The following is a 24,720-nucleotide window of genomic DNA, read 5'->3' as shown; positions in this document are numbered from 1 at the left end:
AACTTTCCTTTCATATCATAAAAATATTTTCATTCATACATGTGAAAATGATGCATGAATAACGAATAATTATTTTCAAAGTTATTTAATCAAGATAAATTATTATTTTTTAGTTCTACTAATTAAAATTAAAATAATTTTGTTTACTATCTATAAAATTGAACAATAACTAAATTCAGTCCAATACTGCTCTAAATTACACTAAATTTGCGGATAAATTACATATAATATTCGAGCAAAAATTTATTTTTTATATAAAATTCGCAAAGCGGTTAAAACCGGTTTTTTAGTAAAATTAAAATTCGAAAACCGATTTTTTGAAATGTCGGTTTTTGTATAAACCCTAATTCCTACCATATTTGTATATATTTCTATTTATATCTGGAATATCTAGTTTTATTATTTATCCATTGTTCTGTATAAATCCTCCGAAGTAGCCTCCGGCTTCTTTATTGGTTTTATTAATTACACACAACTTGTTCTTCATCATCATGTTCTCTAGTTGTTTTAATATAATAGAAAACTAGAACATACGTTTGTTTCCATTTATTTATTTATTTTGCAAATGTGTATTGAAACGTTTGATATTTATCTATTGTGCCTGGTGGCTAAAATACAATACAGTTGAAAGATTTATTGTAATTTTTTCTCAATTTTGCTTCTATTTTATTTTAATGTAAAATATACCATTCATAATTTTTTTCGAATTATTATTATTAAAATCCATAAATCCAAACTTGAGAAATCCATAACTCAAACAATGAATAACTTCAAAAACTATAACTTGAGTAATCCGGCAATCCATAGCTTGAGAAATTTATAACTTCAGAAATCTATAACTCCAGAAATCTATAACTCTGGAATTCCATAACTCAACAAATCCATAATTTGAGAAATCCATAACTCCAAAAAATCATTTTTTCTGATATCCATAACTCCAGAAATTCATAACTAGAAAGATTCAAAACTCTAGAAATCCATAACTTTATAAATCTGTAATTCCAGAAATTCAAAAATCCAAAATTTTAAATAATTTTAACTACAGAAATCAAGTAATACAAAAAGCCATGATTTAAAGAATATTTAATTTGAAAAACCATAATTTTTATATAATATATAACTCGCAATATTTATAATTCCAGAAATCTAAAACTCTAGAAATCTATTCATCCAAAAATGATAAATTTAAAAATCAAAAAACTTGTAACTTTAAAAAAACATAAATCCAAAAATTTTATAATTTCTGAAAAACCTAATTTTATTCATCCATAACGTAATTTATACATAAGTTGGAAAATCCAAAATTTATAATTCTGGAAATTCATATCTCTGGAAATTTATAACTTTGGAAATTTATAACCTTGAAAATTTATAACTTCAGGAATCCACAATTCCAAAAATCCATAAATCCAAAAATTCATGAGTTTCAAAATTCATAACTCTGTAAGTTTATATTTCTGAAAATTCTCTGCTCTAGAAATTCATAACTCTGATAGTCCATAACTCTGAAAATCTATAACTCTGAAAATCCATAACTCTGAAAATCCATAACTCTGAAAATCCATAACTCTGAAAATCCATAACTCTGAAAATCCATAACTCTGAAAATCCATAACTCTGAAAATTCATAACTCTGCAAATTTATTAATCTGGAAATTTATAGCTCTGGCAATCCATAACTCTGGAAATTCATAACCTTGAAAACCTGTAATTCCAGAAATCCATAATTCCAAAAATCGCTAAGTTTGAAAATAATTCATGAAATCCGTAACTCTCTATTTATCTGGAAATTCATAGCTCTGGAAATCCTTAACTCCAGATAATTATAACTCTGGAAATTTATAACTCTGGAAATTCATAACCTTGAAAATGTATAACGTTAGGATTCCACTATTCCAAAAATCCAGAGCTCCAGAAATCTCTAAGTTTGAGAATTCATAATTCTGGAAAATTATAAATCTGGAAATTCTCAGCTTTGGAAATTCGTAACACTAGAAATTTATATCTCTGAAAATCTATAACTCCAGAAATTCACATCCCAAAAAATCCAGAGCTCCAGAAATCCATGTTAAAAATCCACAACATTATAAAGTCTTAAGAAATTATTCAATAAGTAAATATTGTGAATTTTATATCGAAAGAAAAAAAACAACTACTGAGTTGTTTTTTCCAACATGCCAATGTAGTATACAATGTCCCTTCTCGGCGGACTATTGTAAATTCATTAAATTTACTGAATGTCCTTTACTGGACAGTTGTAAATAAAAGAGTTAATTATAAAGTCTATTCCAAATTTTTTCCAAAAAAATTCCAACTATTTCCGAGTTCCAGAAATCTTGTCTCGCCTTTTACGAGTTCCTTACAATATTGTGCATTAAAATATTATTTATCACGTCATCATAAAATATAATTTATTTGTTGGCATCATCTTCTTCAGCATTTACCTTTTACCACTCGGGGCGGACAATAGACCAGGATTCGGTGGAAAATCTTCAAACAAGTAACAGAACCAGCTTATATTTAATACAAACCTAATCAGGAGACTGATAAAATTGCAGATAGAAGCAGACTCATATAAATCTTACCAAGGGATTTATACTTATTGCACATAATTGAATTTGAAGCCGGTAGGCCAAATCTGCATTTGACCCGGAGCTATCGTCTATTTTAGGTTAAGCGTCATGAGACCGTACCGGCTTGGCTGGGAAAACTGTTTAAATCGAATGTAATAAAATAAGGGTTTTGAAAATGATAAAAACATAATACTAGGTACTCAGATTATTAATTTGAAATTAATTGAATTACAATAATTATACTCAAAAGTAATTTAAATGAAATTAACAATTTTGTGAGTAAAATGCATTATATTTTGTAGTACATACAGGTTACTAGGGAATGCAATACCGATGGAAAATTTCAATACCGGTATTTCGGTAATTTTTTATTTTAAAACCGGAATACCGGTAAATTACCGGTATTTTTATTATCTTAAACAAACGTAAACAAAATTGAAAGTTACTAGTACAAATATTAAAAAAATGTATATACAACTACAACTATATTCAACTAAACAATAAAATAAAACAATAAGTTTATTTTTGAAATAATAATTTAACAAAATTATATCCAATTTAATTAATTCATTATCACTATCAAGTTTATTGAGTACTTTTCACCAATAACAAACTTATGAGTAAGAAAGACCAAAAACTCATAAAAGATCATATTACATTATAATAGTAAACTGTATTGTCTATATCCGATGTGTTAAATTAGCATAATCTCCAATATTTTAAAAAAAATTCTACACTAATTTAAGAGCGGATACTTTGTCGAGATAAATAATAAGATAGTATAATTGTTGAGTATTGTTAATTAAAATAATTTGATGCCTTTATAACTTCGAAACATTTTCGAAAAATAATATTTTATAATTGTAATAAGAAGCAAACATATTTAGTAATTATCATAATTATTATGTATAAAGTTAGAAAAAAATAAAGATTACGCAAGGATAATCTGTATTATATAAAATATTTTGACGCAAATATCACTTAAAAATTCGTTACATAAGATGAAACAAACATCATTATCTATCAGTCCAATTCTATTTATTGTAACACGATATGAAGCCCTTTGGAAAGCAATAAATATTCAGTTTAATGACGAATTGAGATAATATTTGACATTTGTTTATCCTATAGAATCACTTGAAGCTGTTTATGCGATTATATAGTTATATTTGTTCCGAGAAATTTAAACTTTAGTGTATTATGTATCAAATAGCGCTTATGTAAAAATACCGAAAATACCGGTATTTGTAGGGTAATTACCGGTAAAATACCGCCGAAAAATGGGGCGGTTTACCGGTAATTCGGTATACCGGTATACCGGTATTGCATTTCCTACAGGTTACATTTTGTAGTACTAGATAATAAGAAAAAGACATATTTTGGCTTAGGAGTATAGATACGTCACCAGCTCTTTGTCTATCCTTTACCTTCGTATTATTAAACATTGCCCTGGGGTCTTTTATATCCCCTATTTCTTCTATTCCACCATTTGTCTATAAATATGGATAAATGATGGATCTATTGGGTACAATCTTCTTCCTTCTTGGCACTTTTACACCATCTGAAGAATAGTCGGTTGTCTTACAACTATTTTATTAGACAGTTCTTGTTCTTCAAGAGATAATGATGGCGAAAAAGGCGACTAATTTATGACTATTTCGACACAAGACAATGCTCTGATGTGCACGATTGGTGAGCAGAATTTATTGGGTCGATGGAAAATGCAAGATTGTATGTGTTGGAGAAGAGTAAAATAGGTTTGAGAAGAAAGACATTAGATTTAATATATTTAACATTTTAGTTTTTATATGCTTAATATATCTAATATTTTTTATTCGCGATTGGTAATGTTTTTTACTCTACAAGTCGGTGACTAATTTTGCTGGATGTCTATGAAATATCTTTGGAATATTTGGTAGTTGTTAGTTTCTACAAGCCTCTAATATTTTACAGGATCACTTTGTTGTATTTGTCATATAAGTGTACAGAATTGCAATAACATATCTGAATAAATATATTTGAATAAAAAGTTAAAATTTACTTTCATAATTGTTTACTACAACTAAGTTATGTTCTTATATATAAAATATTGTTAGTAACTAATTCGTTATCCACAGGCCTCTAATATTTTACAGGATTACTCCTAAATATTCTTTGTGTGAATGTGCAAAACTACAATAAAAGTTTAGAAGAAACAATACTAAAAATTTAGCTTTTTTTTTCAAAAAATATGCTCAAAGACTTGCCATAACTTACTAATATCTATTATGTAAATTTACGTTAAATATTTTTTTATAATTAGCTCGCTTTTCATTGGACTCTAATATTTTACAGGATTATGTCTGAATACCTATTAAGTTATGGTAATATTTTTCGAAAACATTCCTTTAAAAATAGATTAAAAATTAGACATTTGAAAACAAAATCGCTGCAATCAATTTAAATGTACAATAAAATACAAAATTGTTCATAAACTAAATGGGAATGGGATGTTTTTTTATAATTTATGCATTTTGCACAAGCCTCTAATATTTTACAAAATCATTTTCCAGTATCAGCTGTATAAATTCACGAGATTTTTTAAAAAAAACTTGGAATATAAACTAATAAAAATATTTACAATTGACTGAAACAACTCGAAATTTCAATAAACTACATGGCGTTATGTTCTTTTACACTAAATATTTTTTTATAATTAGCTCGTTTACCACAGGCCTATAATATTTTACAGGACAACTCTAGAATATTTACTATAAAAGTGCACAAAATTTCAATAAAATTGTGTCATAAATAAACCAAAAATTTAACATTTTATAAAAAGAACTCGCTGGATTAGAAGATACTAATCAAGCAAATTGCCTTAGATTTTTTAAACTAAAAATTTTTTTTAAAACAACTCCTTGTCCACAAGCCTCTAATGTTTTACAGAATCACTAATTAATATTTAATGTATAATTGTATTAAATTTTAGTACAATATTTTGATAAATCAACTCACAAAAAAATAATATATATGACAAAGATGACGAAAGTACCAAAAATATAGGGCTCGCTGTGTTCTTTGTTGAGGACATATTTCTTTATAAATAAATGGATTCTCACAGGGCTCTAATATTTCACAAGATTAATCTTAAATACTCAATATATAAGTTTACTAAATTTCAATTAAATTCCTTTGAAAATAAACCATAAAATTGGTATTTGTCAGAAAAAAAACACCATAATTAACTGGAAAGACTTTATGAACCAAAACAGTATATAATTTTTTATAAATCACTCGTATGTCACAAGCCTCTAATATTTTACAGAATTACTTTTACATATTAACTTCACTCGTATACAAAATTTCAAAAAAATCAATGATAAATAAAGTAGATATTAGCAATATTCCACTACAAAAATCCTATGTTGATTATAACAAACTGATACGTCTCGTGTCCTATCATAGTAAATATTTTTTTGCAGTTAACTTGATTTTCACAGGCCTCTAATATTTCACAAGATAGCTCTTGAATACCTAGTGTATACTTGTACAAGGATTTATGTAAATATTTTTAAAAATAAATATTATAAACGTATTTCCAAACCACACAAACTCAATTCTGCAAAAAAAATCTGACGCTGACTTTTAGCGTCAAAAAACACCGGTAAAAATACTTAAAAAATATAACGCATATGTAAAATACATAAATTAAAGTCTTAAAAACATCATGATAACTTAATAAAATTTCCCAAAAATTTTTTCAACCCATTTATCCAACTTTGTATCAACCTTATCCATTACAACTAATAACGACTCGAAGATCAAAATCCAAAACCAGTTTTCTAAAGACCTTTACACACGTCTCCGGTATTATTATTACTACTAAGAACGTGTTAACTCGATAGTAGATGATGACCAATTATTATTTATCACTTTTGCATTTCTCTTTGTAATTGTAGACCCTGTCGAGAGGTCTCTGACCTTCACTATTGAGTCATTTTTAATAATGAAGATGCACCGACATGGTAATTTATATATACATGTTGTTATAAATTTGCATAAATGTTCAGAATAAATTAGTTTGTACATTGTTAATAAGAGGACTGAGGGTACAGTATTATTTTGGGAGGATTAAGGAGTGATTTTGTAAAATATTAGAGGCTTGTGGTATTTGAGGTGATTATGAAAAAATATTTTGTTAATAAAGGACACAGGGAGTTTTTTGTTTTTGGTATTGTAAGTCCTTTTTGTAAATTTTTTGTGAGTTGATTTGTGAAAATTTTTGATTGAAAGTTTGTACAGTCATAGAGTAAATATTCAAGAGTGATCCTGTAAAATATTAGAGCCCTATGAGAATTCATTTATCAATAAAAAAATATTTAGTCTACAAAGAATATAGCGAGCTGTTTGTTTTTGGTATTTCAAGTCATCGTTGTCAAATTTATTATTTTTTGTGAGTTTATTTTTAAAAATATTTTACTGAAATTTAGTTCAATTATACATCAAATATTAATAAGTGATGCTGTAAAATATTAGAGGCTTGTGGACAATGAGTTAATTTTAAAAAATTGTTTAGTGTAAAAGAACATAAGACCTTTATACATTTATAAGTATCTCGAGTCTTAATATGTTTTTAGTATATAAGATGTCAAATATGTGGTTTATTTATCAAGATATATTATTGAAATTCTGTACACTTATACAGTATGTATTTAAAAATGATCCTGTAAAATATTAGAGGCTTGTGGTCAACGAGTTAATTATAAAAAAATATTTTATATGTAAGCGCATAGGGCTAATTAGCCCTAGTAATCAAATGTGGTTACTCTTTAAATAAAATGTTAATTTTATTATTTATTTTTCAAAGAATTTTATTCAAATTTTGTACACTCATATAGTGAACATTCAAGAAGAATTCTGTTAAATATTAGAGGCTTGTGGTCAACCAGTTGATTATAAAAAAATATTTTATATGAAAGAACATAGGGTCAGTTTTCCTAGTAGTCAATTTTGGTTACTCTATAGATTAAATGTTGAATTTATAATTTATTTTTCAAAGAATTTCATTCAAATTTTGTACATGCATATATTAAATATTTAAGAATGATTTTGTAGAATAAAATACAAGTCAATTATTAAAAAATATTTTATATAAAAAAACATTAAGCCACTTAGTCTTAATAATGAATTGTGGTTACTCTTTAAATAAAATATCAATTATCTAGTTTATTTATTAGTTTTTTTTCAAAGAAATAAATACTATAGAGTAAATTTGTGAAATATTAGAGTCCTGTAAAAAACAAGTAAAATATAAAAAATATTTAGTCTAAAAACATCAATTTTTGGTAATGCACGACCAAGTCAATTGTTTTTCTGAATTAAATGCTAAATTTCTTATTTATTTGTTGAGATATGTTATTGAAACTTTGTACAGTTATTAAATGAATATTTAAGAGCTATCCTGTAGAGTATTAGAGGCTTGTGAGCAACAAGAAAATTATAAAAAAAATTTAGTCTAAAAACATCAATTTTTGGTAATACACGTTAAAGAAAATTGTTCTTTCAAATAAAATGCTAAATTTCGTATTTATTTGTTGAGAAATTTCATTGAAACTTTGTACAGTTGTTAAATTTTTAAGAGTAATCTTGTAAAATATTAGAGGCTTGTGAAAAACTAGTTAATTTAACAAAAATATAGTTTATAAAAATAAATTTATTTATTAAATTACACATAACTTTTAAACCGATTGTTCAAAATACATAGTATATTTGGAAAATTTATTTAAAATTCAATTTTCAAAAACATTGTCTATTACCAAAATACTCTACAACAACTCGGTATACCCATAAATTGCAATTGAAAATTATCAATTTTTTATTATCATTTTTCAACGGTACTTCTTTCGTGTCGAGTATTCGAATGACATAAAATAAAAGTGCAAGATAAAAAAAATAAATAAATAAAAACAAGACATCAAAGATATCTTGAAGCTGAAGAAATGTTAAATAAAAAAAAAGAAAAAACATTTATTAATCAGGCCAATTCCGCAACTTGCATTCCTGGTGACAAGTTCTTATAAGAATTCCGAATTCCTTTCCGAACCAGTTAGAGACGATATTGATAAAATATTATTTTGTATGAGAAATGGATAAGAGATTTATTTGAATTTATGGTTTTGGGTTTAATTGAAACATTGATGAACTAAAAAAAATTAAAAAAATGCTATTTTAAATGTTTTTTTGGAAGATTTTGGAAACGTATGTTTTAGTCTGCTTGAAAGACTGAATTTCAGGATTTTTACTGTAAGTTTTTAACATTATAATATATATAAAACCTATATTAGATGAATTGACACTAAATAAAATTTTCTATGAAATAGTGTATATTGAAATTTTATAAAGTTTTAAATAATATTTTTATAGAGCCTGCAAAACAGGTAGTCTAAAAAATTGACTTTAATTTGTTGCATTGTCGGTGGCACTTTTTTAGTTTTAGTTTTAGTTTAATTTTGACTCTATAACTTATTTTTTGTAAAAACCAGATAAAAATTGTGTTAGGTGATGATAAACTAGATAAAATTTACTATAGAATGTTGTATTTAGAATTTCAACAAAATCTTCAAGAACGTTTGTATATACTTTACAAAACAAAACATTCTATGAGTACAACTTTGAACTTCATTCCCAAAAGGCTAGAATGACACTTTTTCAGTTTCTGATTTATACAGATAAATACAATATTAGACAAAAAGAAACCAGATAAAATTCTCCTTAAACTATATATACTATATTTTACAAAAATGTTATAAGAACCTTGCAAATTCATTTCTAAACTTATTAACTTCCCGTAGGGTAAGTTATTGTAATGGGCCGAAAATCGGAATTGAAAATTTTTACATTTCTCGACGTTTTGAAGGTTTCTGAACGTTTTGGCATACCTCAGAAAAAATGGATGTGTGTGAGTGTGTGTGTGTGTGTATGTATGTGTGGATACAAATTTCCAGTCACGTTTTAGGGCGCACGGATCAACCGATTTGAATGGTTCAAAAAACATTCGATTCCTATTGATAAGGAAAAGAGCTGATTAGTTTTTGGCAAAGGCAGGTCCAGCCGTTTCGGGGATACGGAGCAAAGAGTGCAGAAAATAGAAATCGAATTTTTGAGAGAACGGAGTATCCGATTTGAATGATCTAAAAAACATTCAATTAGTAATGATTGGGAGAAGTGTTTATTAGTTTTTCGCAAAGGCAGGCCCAGCCATTTCGAAGATACGGAGCTAAATATGTAAAAAATGGCAGTTTTTGAAAGAACTAAGCGTCCGATTTAAATGATTCAAAGAACTTTCTGCTTGTCTTAACAAAATAATTTATTTTGGAAAAAAAAATTTTGTTCCATTTTTTTTTTTTTTTTTAGTTTTTTGTATATCGAAAATATTTCAGATTTTATTTTATTATTTTATATTAGACAATGATACTATATTTATAATAATCTATTTGGAAACATTCAGTATTCAACGGGAAGTTCCAGCAATTTGCCTTAAGGCACGATGCCATAATTGCCTCAAGACAGAATTCCACTTACAGCTAGTTTATATCTACTTTTACTAAACAACTATTCTTCCTGATCCATCAACCTCTTCACTTACAATTTTTCCCATTTTCCAAAATCATAAAACATTGGAAATAGTATATAATAATTCTATATAATTACAAATGTGATTTTTGACGAAATAATCAAGAATTCAAGACTTAGCTTACTTTAAATAACATGTAAAACGTTGAAAGAGCGTTTTAGCAATTATTTTAATGGCTTGTAATTACCGTGTCATATATGTAATTATTACATGAAAGATTTTTTGTGCCGTTGGATGGATTTATTATGGTCTGTTTATAATTAAATAAATTAATATACCATAGTCTATGCAGACGGGGATTATAAAATTATAATAATATGCGGTTTTGCATAATATTTTGCTAGAGGTAAAGGAAAACGTCGATGAAAATGATGCACAGGTTGTAATGTGTTTTTTAGGAATATAGCTAATATATTGTTTTTGTAATGGATAACAGTTTATAGAAAATTTTATGTAGATTTTATTATTCTAAGGTTGTTTTTATCTATATAAATCCTGTAAAAAGTTATAGAGTCTGAAAAAGTGTCATTTTAGCCTACTGGGAATAAAGTTTAAATTTGTACTCGTTGAATGTTCTGTTTTGGAGCGCCTATACAAATGTTAAAAAACATTTTATTAAAATTCTAAATACAACATTTTATAGTAAATTCTATTCAGTTTATTCTTGTCCAATACAATTTTTATCTAAATTAATCCAGAAAAAAGTTATAGAGTCAAAACTAAAAAGTGTAATTCCACCCTACTAGTAATGACGTCTAAAGTTGTACTCGCAAAAAGCTCTGTTTTCTAGCTCTTATAAAAACGTTAATAAAAGATTTATTAAAATTGTAAGTATAAGGATTTATAGTAAATTATATCTACATTAATTCATTCTAAAACTACATTTTACTATCTTTGTCCTAAAAAAAATTACAAGCCCAAAACTAAAAGAATAACCGTAGTTTTTATCTTCGTTCAAGCTAATACGTAAATGAATTAGTTGTCGTATGACCGCTTTGTAGAAGCTATAAATCTTGCACAATTTTTTTCGTAAAAAATTAAAATACGCCAATGTACAGACAACTTTGTTTAGATTTTTTATTTCTCAAATAATATTCTATTATCTTCATCCTAAAAAAAATTACAAGCCCAAAACCAAACTAGTTGGTTTGGTATTTAGCCTTGAGGCAAGTTACATGAACTTCCCGATATGTGTAAATAATTGACTTAATAAAAAAAAATGTGTAAATAATATACTTCATCAATCCTACTTTAAGAAAACGATAATAATTTTAGTAAAGTTTGACGAATTTTTAAAATTAAACTACTTGTCGTAAGGCCGTAATATTACAGTGAGTTCTATAAGACCATGATGTATATCGCCAAAAAAAGTTCCATGAAAATCGGCTTAAATTTTTTTTTCAACAGTTCATTACAAGAAAACGGCTCGGTAGATTTTCACCTAAAATTAATCAGTACCATTCCCAACTTATATCTTTCGAACAGTTTTTGATTTTTTAAAATCGGTTCGGTAGGATGAGCTTAAATGTGGACGAAAATTTAACACTTTTTTTCAAATTGCAAAGAAACGGCTTGGCAGATTGTCGCACAAAACTGACAAACGATAGTGCTCACCAAAATACATCAAATGGCTTTTAAATTTCTGAAATCGGTTCAGGCGCTTTTGAGAAAACGTCGATCAAAAGTCTAATTTTGACAAATGTCAAAAAAACTATACCAATTCTTGCGAACTTTGACGAATTTTTAAAGCTAAACGAGTTGTCGTAGGGCCGTAATATTTTAGTATGACCTAGAAAACTATGGTATCTACCGTCAAAAAAAAAATCATAAAAATCGTCGAATTTTTTTTGTTTGAAACGTTATTACAAGAAAACGGCTTGGCCGATCTTTACCAAAAACTAATCAGCACGATTCCCAACCAATATCTATCGAATGGTTTTTGAATTTTCAGAATCGATTCAGAATTGCGGGCTAAAACGTGGGCAAAAAATTTTTCACTTTTCTGCAATTTACAAAGAAACGGCCCGGCCGATCGCCGCACAAAACTCAGAGACGATAGTCCTCATCGAGATACATCAAATGGCTTTTAAATTTTTGAAATCGGTCCAGCCGTTTTGGAGAAAACGTCGATTTACGGCAAAAAATCTGTTCACACACACACACACACACACACACACATACTTTTTCCAAATTTGGTCTCATTCGATTCAGAATGGTTCAAAACGTCGAGAAAACATAAAATTAGCGAATCAGATTTTTTTATGAAAACATAAACTTCTCCTTCGGGAAGTTAAAAAATATCTGTGTCTTTTACTATCAAACCTGAATCCTTTAATAGAGTCTTCTTCTCGGAGCGGAATATTTTAGCATTTATTAAAACTAGAAATGCATAAATATGAATCGAATTACGTTGCTTATATGTTAATTTCGACATTGCTAATTATTATTCGCAAATGTTTGCATTTGCTTTTGCGAGCAATTATTCAGAAATTATTATTCAGAGAAATAAAGCCATCCGTCCGAATGACCGTCTGTTTAATATTTATATGCACAGATTTAATTTTATGCTTTAGTAATTATTATTTTGACTTGAATTTAATAGGTAATTATTTATAGTAAAAGGATCGAGATAAATTTCTTAATTAAATACGTTTTTGGTAAGAAATTTTGAAGAGACAGTTGTGTATGTATATATTCATTTTGTGGAGGTCTTAGCACTTCTACAACTTTTATACAAAAATATAAATTTGTTTTATTCCAAACTTTTATATCAGAGTTTGTATAACTGTTGGCATGGAATCGTAGTAAATTTTATATAGTTTTTCCTTATGTAACTGAAAAGGTTTACCCTGACATTTCTGAGTTATTTGACAAAAACCAAAAAAATGTCCCGAATTTTCTATTAAATCCTAAAGAAAATGAAGAATCGAATTCAAAGTCGTTTTAATAATAAAGTTATATATACAAATATTTTTCTATCATTTATCTAAATATTATTTCTTTTTTCAAGGCTATCGATTAAAATAATTAAAATGACTAGTTCGATTGATATTTTGCAATCGTGTCGATACAAAATCGATTAAACAATAAATGATTCATAACAAGATTTCGTCAATAACAATAAAATCGTTGTCTGCATCGATAAATAACACTTTCTAATAAATTATTTGATTGAATCGATAATGCAGAAATAATACCATGATTGTAATAAATTATTAGTCATAAATAATTTTTCTTCACCAGTAAAGAAATATAAAAATGCTTTAAGAGTCTATCCACACTTTGTTCTGATTTTTGTCTAAATCTCAAATTTAATCAAAAAATTCAAAATTACAATGATGCCAAATTAAAATAGACACGTTAAAGTATATCTTGTATGAGTTTTATTATCGTACTACCTTTCCTTATATTTTTATTTATTTTTCCAAATGTCATTTTGTTCGTGAGCCGTCATCAATAAAAATCAGGTCATTTACATCGATCATCGGTATCTATTTTCGAACTAATTAGATCGATAACTGGTATGATGTGAATAAATTACGAAATAACGACATGTCCAAAGTTTTTGCAACAACACTATCAATCAAACGATAAAATAAAATAAAATAAAATGTCGAAGAAAACGATCGAGATTAATTATCCAGAAGAACAAATTTAATATGTAGAAATATATATGTATATATATATATTTTTGAATAGTCTTGAATTTGATGTTGATATATATGTTTAATTTGAGTTTAATAATCGGGCGTAACATCAATAAAAATAGTATGAGTTTTTTTAAAAACTTATTTATTTAAAATCCATACGTTTCGGCTAGCATCTTAGCCATCATTCAGTGGTAATCAAGTTAACTATAAAAATTGAAACTAAATAAATATATATATATATATATATATATATATATATATATATATTCGTATATATGGATATGTCATTTGAAATCTAGATATGTAAGTCGAACTCGTGTAATTAATCATGTTGCAAACAGTACACTTTTTAAGTCCGTTTTAATTTATTTATATCTAAAAACTTTGTAATAATATTACTTATAAAAATTAATTAATTAAATTAGTATAATAAATATTGGATAATTTAAATATAATGTAAATTAATAGTTTATTCAATTTTTTTTAATACATTTTTTTAGAAAAAATAGTATATTTTTACTTTTATCTTTATAAACGGAATTTTCACGGTTTTTGTATGAATTGTACTTTAATTTAATTAAACAAACTAAAATTGTTTATATTCCTCTACAATTAAAATATTTAATAAACAATTCATAAACTAAACAACTTTTACACTGTCCTTGCAAATAAAATTTAATAAAGATTGTTCTTGGTTTTTATGGTTTAATTTAATATCTAATTTTTATTTTTTTATTTGTAAATTATGAAATTCAAAATAAAAATTAGCTCAATTTATATATTGTACCTAATAACGAATACTAAATTTGTCTTGAAAATTTTAATATAATTATAATAATTGTAATTATTGATTTGAAAATAAAGAACAAATTAAACATAGTACAATTGATTTTTATCTTTAATACATTTAAAATATTTATTAGTAATTTATAAATACTTTAACTTTTAAATACAATTCTCATTGTTTGATAGCAGATATGTTTGTTTTGAAACAAAAAATGATATCTTTATTGCTAAAAACTTTTATCAATAAATTTTAAATAAATATAAGGAATTTGACTAATATCAGGTCTGTGCTATTAAAAACTGGTAAATAAAAATAAATTATGAACAAACAATGAAATTCATGTAGTTAATAGGTTGTCAAATATCTCCCTTCCGCCTTTTTGTATTATAAACCAAGAGCAAAAAAGTGGAAGGGAGATATTTGACAACCTAATATTTATAATTGTTTATTTTTTGTTGCAGATCCAAATCTGAAGAAAGGTGCAGAAAATTATTGTAAGTATATGTATATTTAAATATATTATACAAAAAACTTTATTTATTTTTTATTTTTTTCAACTTTGTTCAGTTTGGGACTTGGAGGTCCAGCGGGTGTCCTTTTGCATCTCCTACTGGCCTGCTAAGTCCCAAGTCAAATAAAGTTAAATCTTCGATTAAAAACTAATGGTATTAAAATATATTCTACACTAAAAATATAGATTTAAAATCAAACATTAATAATTTAGTCTAAAAATTAAACTAAAAAGATTTAAAAAAACTCAGAGGTCCTCAAAACGCATACAAAAGTTTTTAAATATAAGATTTATAGTACTCCAAGGGTTAGAGTTTTTATTTGACCTTACAATTTTCTATCTAAATTTCGCTCTATTTCCACTTGACTGTCCAACCATAAATAAAATGATGTCTTGTATGTATTTATTACTATGAAATGTGATATGGTGCGAATTTTTGTTGCCTTCATGACCCCTACGAGGGCATTTGTACCTCCGGGCTAATTGTAAGAATAATTTAAGACCGTCATGAAAAGCAGTTGTGAACGAATTACAGAGCCGGATCGAAATTAAATTGTAATAAAAATTTATAAAAAACTAATTCAAAACATACTTTATTTGGTTTCCAAGTTAAATTGTAGAAGAAGAGAAGTTGTCATGAAGAGAAGTTGTGAACGAATTACAGAGCCGGATCGTAATTAAATTGTATTAAAAATTTATAAAAAAATAATTCAAAACATACTTTATTTGGTTTCCAAGTTAAATTGTAGATTACTACTGGATTGAATCAGAATTATTTTAGGAGATAATCTTATCAAAACGTAAGAATTTGTTGAGAAAAAATGTTACGAGAAAAAGGAATACTCTACTACCTTCAATTTTAATCTAATAAAGATGATTTAGTATTTTCTATTATTTATATTACTATTTTCTATTACATGAATACTAATTATAACTATCTTTAAATATGTAATTATAAACAAAAATTATAAAATAGTTTTGATGTACAGAAATCTAAATAGAAAATAGTCAAATTAGAGTCATACATTTTTTATGGAATTCTACTTGTCTTTAGAAAGATTTACAGACTTATCACTTTAAAAATATTTAAAGAATTTTGTAAATCTCAAAGATCCTGAAACAATACACTTTGGCAAGGGTCTTCTAAAAAAGTTTTGGAAAAGTTGGTCAAATAAATGATCAATTATTACAGATTGTCCTCTATCCTCTCTGTCTCGAGGAAGATCTTGAAAGATTTACAGATCTATCACTTTAGAAATATTTAAAGAATTCTGTAGATCTCAAAGATCCTGAAACAATACACTTTGGCAAAGGTTTTCTAAGAAAGTTTTGGAAAAGTTGATCAATAAAATGATCAATTATTACAGATCTTCCTCTATCCTCTCTGTCTCGAGGAAGATCTTTCTCTCTAAGAAAGTAGGCGGACAAGATCTAGAAATTCCCTCGGGATAGAAAATAGGAAGAGTCCAGTTTTGTTTCAACTTTTGTTTTTATTTTGTTGCCAAAGACGCGCCACCTGTCGTCTCAAGTCGCCAGATAAGATTTTAATCAAGCGCGAAGTAAAGAGACACCTAGTGCAAATAATTCCTTTTGGGACGAAAGGAAAATAGTGGGAGATTTAGTAGAAAATATATTTATATATATAGATATATATATATATATATATATATATATATATATAAGGTATAAACTCAAAAACTACTGAACTGATATTAAATTTAATTTGCTCCTCTCGTGTAATTATAATAAACTTGAACGCTTGTTTATAGTAAGGACCTTAATTTACTGTATTTAATTGGCAACTAATTTTGATATACACACAAATTTGCAATAATATATAGAAATCAATCAGTGTCAAAAATCAAATATTTTTGGTCAATTTGTAAATAAATGTATATACTAAATTAATCGAAAATTTATAGCAAAATAAATCAAAAAGACTATAGTGTAGTAAATGTACCATGATGTGGACATATTAAACATAAAACAGGTTAAAATATCAATAAGAAGAGGAACACCATAAAATATTAAAACCAATAAATTGAATATTACGTAAAGACATTTATTAATCTGACATTTTTTAATTTATGTTTTAAAAAATAGTCTTAATTCTTGTAAACTTGGAGCAATTGTGTCTTCATTTGTGATTGTAGTCTCAAAATTGTTATTCTCGGTTACATTTCCAAAGCTAGGATTTTTTTCTGAGTTTTGAGGTAATTTTTAAGATTTTATAAACAACAAAACTATAGTAATATTGTAGAAATAAATGGCAAAATTTACAAAAAACCACTTATCATTGTTTGACATCGAAAACATTTGAACTGTCATCTGCTAGAAATGTCGATTCACTTGAAATTTGAATTTAGCTGAAATTCTGAGCCTAGATAATATTAGAATATAATATATAAGTAAAATGTAATGTAAAAATGTTACATTATTATTGCCAAAAAGCAGCCGAGATGTGTCAGAAATTAAAATAATATAAGATACAGTCAACTGTATATATTTGGCAGATGATATTATAATTCAGTTTAATAATAAGTACAAAATTACATATAAATTATTTTTTTAAACTTATGCATGTCGCATTTTGGTTTACTTTACCTTAAATTATTTACGAATACAAAAAATATTTCTACTTATTACAAAAATGATTTAGAATTTTGTTTCATGTGTCAAAAATTCATTTGTTTGGCATTGCATATGGAATATTTAGCAAGTTGATCTTAGATTGAAGAAGTAGATTTTACAAATTAATTCACCTAAGATTTGAACATAAACAATAATGTCTATTAAATTATTAGTAAAAAAAATGTACTTTAGAAATTATATTTGCCAAAAATCAACTAATATATTGTACGAGATTATGAAAATTATAGACTAGATTATTGAAGCAATTACATTGTGTGGTAAAATCAAGTGTGATATTTTTTCTTTATTGCAGATACTATATTATTTTATTCTGAATTTCTTATATGCTTATGCTAAGACCATAAATGAATCACAAAACTAGGACATCAAATAGGATATTAAAAAGTATAAGATAGAATATAAAAAAAATTCGAGCTTTTGAATTGTAGACGTGGGTACAGGACAACGTCTGTCGGGTCATCTAGTATATATATATATATATATATTTCTACTAGACCTTCGTCTATTTAATTTTTTGACTCCAGGGCGGCATTTCAATCTCGAGGCGTCCAACTCGGGCGGACGTTGCGGAAATTTATACCGTAACAGGATATTTATACACCTATATATATATATATATATATATATATATATATATATATCGTGGCGAGAGATAAAACAACGGCTAATTGTCTGGTACAGAGATATCTTTTATATTTATTGCACCTTGCAGGTAACAAGAAACGTTTTCTGATACATTTAACACACTTAGGAGGAAACATCACACCGTGGAAACAAATCGAGATGTAATACGGAAAAAATATGTTGAAATATTTTTTTTTTTAAGTTTTTAAGTTTTTTAATACTTTTGTTTCCATGTCAGTCATATACGAGGTCTGTTCAAAAAGTACCCGGAATTACTAATAATTAAATTTCGCGAGTCTGGAGTGTCTGATTGTCAAAATTTTTTTTTTATTGTGTTGGTATACATGCCCCTAAAGTATGATGAAATTTTCAGCTATATTCACTGTTTACTTTGTCTGTGGTAGTCGCTAAGGTTCGACGTGTTTTTCTGAGCTCGGCGATTTTTACAATGGAAGAATTGAAAAGTCAAAGAATTTGTATTAAATTTTGCGTAAAAAATGAAATAAAGTGTTGCAAAGTGCAAAAATTCACCAGATATGGCTCCGTGTGACTTTTTCCTATTCCCAAAGTTGAAGAGACCCATGAAAGGACGGCGGTTTTCCTCGATTGAAGAAATAAAGGCCGAATCGCTGAGAGTGCTCAAGGACATATCAAAAAGTGAATATCAAGGGTGCTTCGAAAATTGGAAAAAACGCTGGCATAAGTGTATTATATCTGGGGGGGACTACTTTGAAGGGGACCACATTAATGTAGACGAATAAATAAATATTTTTTTGAAAAAACGAAAATTCCGGGTACTTTTTGAACAGACGTATGTCTGACGCTTAAAGGTTCTACATAAACCATCATAACATCGTAGTTAATTTAATTTTAAATAAATTTGTCAAGTATTTCATATAGTTAGGACACGCGGTTTAAAAGTTACAACAAATATAATAAACAAATGTACAAATTATTTGGCGATATTAGATACTACGTCACATCTAACAAATTCAGTATAGACTCGCGACATTAAGTACAATTTTTAAGTATGCCGAGTTGCTGTAGGTCATTATAATATTAGACAACATTGTATATAATTTAATTTTAAACAAATTTGTCGAATATTTTATACACTTAGCACACATGGTTTAAAAGAAAGACAAAGTTAAACAAATGCACTTTTTCGCCGATATTAAATACCACGTCACTTCTAGCACATTCAGTATAGACTTGGGACTTTAGGTACAATTTTTGAGTTTACCGAGTTGCTGTAGATCATTATAATATTAGACAACATTGTATATAATTTAATTTTAAACAAATTTGTCGAATATTTTATATATTTAGGACGCACGGCTTAAAAGTTACAAGAGATATAACAAGAGATAGTACAAATTATTTAGCAATATCAAACACCGCGTCACTTCTAACACACTCAGTTCAATCGCGATTTTAAGCACGATTTTTAAATATACCGAGTTGCTGTAGGTCATTAAAAGATTAGACAATTTTATAGATAATTAAATTTTGCACAAATTTACTTAACATGGCATATGCACGCTTATTAATTAATATTACTTTATCATTAACAAAAAATATCTATTACGTAATTTATCTCGCATCCCATAATCATAAATTTTTATCAAAATTTAATTGGAATTTGCACATTCCTGAATATCTTGGCAACCTACCCAAAGCCATCAATTTCCTTAAAGGTGAACACAAGGAGCTATGTAATTTGGTATCAGGTAATAAGGTGAATTTGTTGCATACCGGAATATACCACTTCTTTCATACAGCGATTACATATAACGTTTATAACGCGCTCTAGATTATTACGGATCAGGTTTTTGTTTTTGTTTCCTTAGAATAATTACTTAATTTAGACGAAACTATTTATAGGTAATCTAAAAGGCGGAAAGCAGGTTCAGGATTATTAATATCAGAAATTAATGTATCACATGCAAAAAAGCATATCAAAAACATTTTCCAAAACGCTTTATTTTTGTTTTGAAAAATTATACTTTGAAATCGAAATTGAAGAGCTTTTAAAGAGCTTTTTTAAACAATTAGGGCTAGTTATAGAAATCGCAAAAAAATCGAAAATGAAAATTTTTATAGATCTTTACGTTTCAAAACCTTCTGAACATTTTGGCATACCTTAGAAAAAATGGATGTATGTGTGTGTGTGTGCGTGTATGTATGTATGTGCGGATACAAATTTTCGTCGACAATTTCGGGAACCGATTTGAATAATTCAAAAAACATTCGATTCGTACTGATAAGGAGACGTGCTGATTAGTTTTTGACGAAGGCAGGTCTAGCCGTTCCGAAGATACGGGGCAAAAAGCGCCGAAAACGGTAACTCAGTTTCTATAAAATATTTATAAAAATAAATTAGTTATATTGAAGTATGTTAAAAAATAGACAAAAATGTCCTCGTCGCCTTCCTTTAACAATTTTATTTAAATTAAATAGCAAATATCTTGAAATAAAACAATTTTAAATAAAATGTATAAAATGCATAAACGTAATATATATATTTTTTTGTCTTTAATAAAATCTGTTAAATTACCAACTGACATCTTCGTCACCTGCCCTTTGAAACTTTGTTCCAAATGAAAAATTTTTTCAAAAAAATTAATTTTATTTGCGTTTTACAATTTTTATTTGAAAACTCCGTGAAGGATTTTTTTTAATATAGTAAATTTATAAATAAAATGTGTAAAATTATTTTTTTTATGTAAAATACTACATTAAAGCCAAGCCCATATACTTTCCCTGTTTATATAAATTAAATTTCATAATATTATAAAATAATTTATATCTCTCAACAAAATTTGTCATTTTCTTGTTCGCCGTTCTATATTAATAATAAATTTCTGATGTAATAATTTATAATAAATATACATACATACATACATACATACATACATACATACATACATACATATATATATATATATATATATATATATATATATAAGTGTGTATATATGTATGTATAAGTAAGTATATTTATATGTATATTTATAAACTTATCTAATGTAGAATTATTCTGCAATAATAGAAAGCTCGCAATCAATCAGGATTAACCTTTTAATAATTTGCATTTGTGTTGTACAAATAAATATAAAATATATATATTAATCATTCGATCATTACACGTATTTGCAATAATTTCCATTAAAATGTCATTGGAAAACATTTGTAAACGATATAAAACATTATATAGAACATTTTATTTTTATACTGACTGGAGAAATGGCAGAATGACTCATTCGTGCATTTGTTTATATCTCTTGTAACTTTTGAACCGATGGGCTAAAATATATGAAACATTTGGCAAATTTGTTCATAATTAAATAATTCACGATATTTTCTAACATCATGAAGTCCTACAGCAACTCGGTATACTTTAAAATTGTCATCAAACTATAAAACTTTGGAGAGTCTTGTAATTGTCTACAATTCATGTATTTGTTTATAATATTTGATGTAACTTTTGAACCGTTTGTCTAATGTAAACAAAATTTTCGGCAAATTTATGTAAAATTAAATAATCTACAATATTTTCTAACGTTATGAAGTCCTACAGCAACTCGGTATACTTTAAAATTGCCATCGAAATTATAAAACTTTGGAGAGTCTTGGAACTGTCAGCAGTTTATACACTTGTTTATAATATCCTATGTAACTTTTGAAGCGTTTGTCTAATTTAAATAAAATAGTTTGTCTAATTTAAATAAAATATTTGATGTAAAATTAAATATTCTACAATATTGTCTAATATCATCGGTATACTTAAAATTTCAAACTTTGTAAAGTACGTCTCATGATTATTTATGTCTCTCTTTATATCGCTCCGTATAATTAATTATAGAACATTTATTAGACAAGAAAAAGACCATGATTATATAATTACCTTAAGAAAGAGACTACCAGAATAAATCAGAATGGACACTTTGAAGACTTCTCTAGTTTTGCTCCAGGACAAACAGTAGTTTTAGATATTAATTGCCTCACATTTGTCTCAAGAAGAATTAACTGTTAGGGGCATTTGTTATCAAGGAAACAGATAGAAAAAGTTGGTGAAGAAGTAGGAAGTATTGCTGGAAGAAGCTGGAAGAATTAGTTGATGATGATGGACAAGAAATAGGATTAGAAAATGTTGGTTTTGTCTAAAAGTCTATGAAATTTAGTTTAATAGATCAAGCGTTACAAGAGTTATGACTGAAAGCGTTATCATGGTTTTAAAGCCATTAATAGTGATTTCAAAGGATACCGAGTTAGTGTATAACATAGTAATTAATGATGCTAAAAATTATTCACATTTGCATAATATTTTTTGAATAATTTGATGTATGGTATTATAATCATTTTTTTGCCATCAGCTCCCTGTCTATGCCGGTCTATTTGTTTTTATTCGGTTTTACGAGGAAGCGCGCTATTTAATTATTTTCCTTCCTAGACTTCATCATTTATGAGTCACGTTCGAAGCCGAAGCCGAAGGGCAAACAAAACCATTTGCCATTTTACTATTTTGCCATTTTAACATTTTACCAATTTACTATGTTCTATCGAAAGATAATAAAGGAACTAAAAAGGAACTAGGCGTGAGTGGCATTTCGCCGTGCAGATGCTCTTAAAAACCGTCGACAAAAGTCAAATTCGAAAAACCCGTACATTCTTAAGAACTCAAAAAATAGTGAAAGTAATAAATAAATAATATATTTATAAATCAAATCAATGGATAAATAAATGCATAAATTATTCAACAAATATTATAAATAATTAAATTAGTTTTTATATAAATAATGAATTTAATTATATGAGACAAACAAACTGTTGCTTTTGTGCAATGGTTTCAGTTTTAGCAATTTTCGCCTATATTTTGTTTAAAGACATATCAACTATTATACATCTTCAGAAAGCTTAATGAATCTACTAAAATCCTGTTTCTTCTAATTTGCAACTTTTGGAACAAAATTAATTACAAATTATACTTAAAAATTCAAGACGAGACAAGAAAGACCATCCTTATAAATGTTTTTCTCTTATTTATAGGTATTGAAGAAGTCTTGTAGAAAAATGAAATAAATAAATATCAACGCTTAAAATTGGTGTCACATTTAAGATATAATTATGATGGTGCATTTGTTTATATTTAGGGTTATTTTATTAACAATTTGTTCAACAACGTATCAACTATTATACATCATTAGAAAGCTTATTGAATTTACTCAAATCCAACTATTACCGATTTTGCACTTTTTGAACAAAATTATTTACAAAAGATTCTTCAAAATTTAAGTATTGCAAGACCATACTTGTCAAAGCTAGAAATTGATAAGTGATGTGTTTATATTTAGCGTTATTTTATTAATAATTTGTTTGAAGACATATCAACTATTAAACATCATTAAAAAGCTTATGAAATTTACTAGAAGACTACTTGTACTGATTTTCCACTTTTGAAACAAAATTATTCTCAAATATACTTCAAAATTTAAGTATTGCAAGACCATTCTTGTAAATGCTTGAATTTGATGTCACATCTAAAGTATAATTAATTTGTTTATATTTAGCGTTATTTTATTTTTATTATAATTTGTTTGAAGACATATCAACTATTAAACATCATTAAAAAGCTTATGAAATTTACTAGAAGACTACTTGTACTGATTTTCCACTTTTGAAACAAAATTATTCTCAAATATACTTCAAAGTATTGAAAGACCATACTCGTCAATATTTAAAAAAATATTATTTTATGACATATTTTACGGTTCTTTAAAAAATACTTACATAAAAAAATAAAAATATAAATGTCGTACATTTATTTTATTTAGACCCAATATAGTCAATACTAATTAATAAATATTTTTCATCAAAAACTTTCTTCGAATTATAAATATGTATTAAGTATTATTATTAGAAATTTTCTGAATGAGTGATATTTGCCACCAGCGCTCACACTATCAAGAGCGCGGGCGATATTTCCTCGTAGGAAATAATGAAGAGATATTTAAATTTTACACATGAAAATTATGGGCAATAAAGGTTTCTTCGCTTTTGAGAAATTTATAGCGAAATAAAATTGTTGTTTTTGCACTCTGGATAGAAAATTGATTTGTTGGTTGAAGGAACACTCTGCCGAAATTTAATAGAAAGATAAAATTATAAAATAGCTGTATTATAAGCCTACAACTTAAGAACGAAAACACTAACGAAAAAACTTTGTTCGTACGAAAGATGCAGAATAAAATTATAAATAGAATGGTATATAAATGGTTAAGTGTGTTTATATAATTTTCTCGAGATTT

This window comes from Ctenocephalides felis, unplaced genomic scaffold (assembly GCF_003426905.1).
Source record: "Ctenocephalides felis isolate EL2017-DRISC unplaced genomic scaffold, ASM342690v1 CF-g0.4_SCAFFOLD_01604, whole genome shotgun sequence".
NCBI lineage: Eukaryota > Metazoa > Arthropoda > Insecta > Siphonaptera > Pulicidae > Ctenocephalides > Ctenocephalides felis.
This window is presented reverse-complemented; position numbering follows the sequence as displayed.